Consider the following 2970-nt stretch of genomic DNA (forward strand, 5'->3'; position numbering starts at 1 on the left):
AAGGTTCCAGTGCTTTCAAGGTTCCAATGCTCACAAGGTTCTAGCGCTTTCAAGGGTCCCTGTGCTCACACAAGGTCCCTGTGCTCTCAAGGTTCCTATACTCTCAAAGGGTTCTGTGTTCACAAGGGCCCTGCATACTCAAGATTCCTGCACCCTCCCACCACTCACTGGTTCCTAAGTTATTTTAGTTCCTAGCGCTTTTTATTTCCTGAAGTTATTCAAGCCATCTCTAGTTTTTTGGTTTTTCCAGCGCTCTCTAGTTCCTGAGTTATCTTAGCGATTTCTAGTTTGAGTTGTTCTAGCACTCTTAGTTTCTGCACCTTCCGTGAGTTTTCTGGTTCCTAAGTCAATCTAGTTTCTGTGTTATCCTAGCGCTTTTTAGTTCCCGAAGTTATTCAGCACTCTCTAGTTCCTGGATTTTTCCAGCACTCTCTAGTTCCTGAATCCTACCCCTGCTCTCTAGTTTTCCCCAGCGTTTTCTAATGTTTTTTAGTTCTCCATCATCCTCTAGTCTCCTGGGATTCCCAGTGTTCTTTAATTTCCCAGTATCTCAGGTTTCCTTTTTCTCCTTTAGTTCGCCCTGGTTGGGTAGTAAGCCTCCACTCCCTCAGTAATTAGTCACACCTGTGAAGGATCAATTAGTCTATACTCACTCCACCTGCCAGCCTCTCTACAAAAGCCTCCCTCAGTTAGCTCTTCCCCGCCAGTTCGTATTCAGTCACTACTAACCCAACACCTCGCCAGTCAGGTTCTGTGCTTCTGTTGCTGCACTGCTGGATCTTTGCCTTCTGCCCTGTGAACTCTCTCATCCGCACCTGGGTTTACAGCAGCTCAGTTATACTCTCTGTGGTCCTGTGGATTTATTACAGACTCTGCTTCACCAAAAACTCACTCTGTTGTCCTGCGGATTACTGCAGACTCTGTCTCTTGAGGAGCTCTAGCTGTTCCCTGTGGATTACTGCAGCTGATGCTGACATGTACACAGCCAGTTCTAGTCCGGTAAAGCCTCTGGTTAACTTCTTCCACAACTCTGTACTTTCAATAAACCTTCAAGATTAGCTCCGTGTGTGTGGTGTGCATTCTGGGTTCATCAAAGAAAAATCCTGACACCTTTTATGTCTAATGTTGTTACTAACTTATCTCTCCACTGACAATCTTGATGTTTATTCATGTGTAAAAGTTAAGCTATTGCCAGTTTTTTTTAAGGCAGGTAAATGGTACTAATTACTGTAATCATAAGAAGCGATGGGAGATTTTTCCCTCCAGATACCCCTTGATGATAAACTCTTACACCTGCTTTGGTCTGTCCAAAAATAATGAATTCCAGCCCTTTTCTTAAAACTGATAGAAGCTACAGTGTATAATGAAATAAAAAGGCTATCATTTAAATCTTTTCAACTTGCATACTTTAATTCTAAAGAGAAATCACAGAACAATTAAGTTTACATCATGCATTCATATTCAAAAGATGGCCGGTACAGTAAGTGGATGCCACACACTACAGTTTATTTGCTCAGTTATATGTTTATAAAGGTTCCTTGGGCTTATTTCCCACTCTAAATTCTACTACTTAGAAAAAAATAATTACCTTGGACGAAAGATGTAAAATATAGCCATTTGTAGTGTCAGATCAGTTATTCTTCTGAACTGAAAAAGTTGTGGGCCCCACAATGGGTGATGCTGAAATTATTCTCCAAAGTGTCCTGGATGTGAATCCAGCAAATGCAGCTTGACTGGATCTCACACATGGACAGTAAAAAGGATGAACTAAGAGCAAGTCTCAAGAGGTTTGAGAAAATAGTTATGTCGAACAACAATAAAATCACAGACCTGACCTGTGCTGTAAAATTGCTTAAAAAAGAAAGACTTACTTGAGGGTCTGGGCTGAAATGCAAAGAACTTAAGCACCTCCAACTAGGTTTTATCAGCATCCCTGAGAGGGCCAGACATATCAATATCTTGAACTTCCAGAGTCATCTGATCCCCGGCTTCTAGGTGTAACAAATTTCTCTACTCCTCCGGTGATTGAGAGCTCTTATGGTATTGCCATCATAATTAAAGAGCCAATGGTTCCAGGTTGATTTTAGTACAGCTCCACTACTCTTAGGACATGATGAAGATTATAAAACTCTCCAGGGAGGAGAAGGATCTACGCAGACTTCTTTGCTGGTCAGATCAGAAGCTAGAGTTTTGATATGGCATAGCAAAAACACTTGAATGAGGAATTAAATATACTTTGATCTTTCCCTGCATAATCAGAGATGTTTATGCCGGTAAGACACTTCTTCAGTTAACACTCACCTGAGGAAGCTAAGTTATCCTTTTTGTAAACTTTATTCTATTGACTCATCCATTTACTGTGATAGTTAAGCCTGATGTTAGTGGCTAAAGATACCTTTTTGTTGATCTGACAAGTTTTTATATGTTTGGACCTATAATGAGATCGGTGGGAGGTGGGCTACGGTGATGGCGGCTACTATACAAATCTTTGTCGTAAAATAAATAAGCTGTCGCAACACTAAACTATCTGGCTGTTTTTTAGTTAAAGGAGAGGATTAAGCTTTTATTATTATTAATGGGTTCTCTCCGGATATTCCGGCTTCCTCCCACAGCCCAAAAACATGACTGTTAGGTTAATTGGCTTCTCTAAATTCTCCTTAGATGTGTGTGTGTGTGCATGGTTGTTTGTCCTGTTCATCTCTCTGTTGCCCTGTGATAGACTGGCGACCTGTCCAGGGTGTACCCTGCCTCTCGCCTGTATACAGCTGGAGATAGACACCAGCACCCCTCGCAACCCCAGCAGGGATGAAGCGTAACAGAAATTTTATTAATCTTTTATGATAATATTAAGTAATCAGGAAAAACTCAATTAATTGAGTCAATTAAAATGAACAGCATTCGTTTCAATGTCTCATTTTTGGATACGGCCCTCTTGTGTATTCCTCAGAAGCATTGAGCATGATGCCAATA

Source organism: Cyprinodon variegatus, unplaced genomic scaffold, assembly GCF_000732505.1.
Source record: "Cyprinodon variegatus isolate N-32 unplaced genomic scaffold, C_variegatus-1.0 Scaffold307, whole genome shotgun sequence".
Lineage (NCBI taxonomy): Eukaryota > Metazoa > Chordata > Actinopteri > Cyprinodontiformes > Cyprinodontidae > Cyprinodon > Cyprinodon variegatus.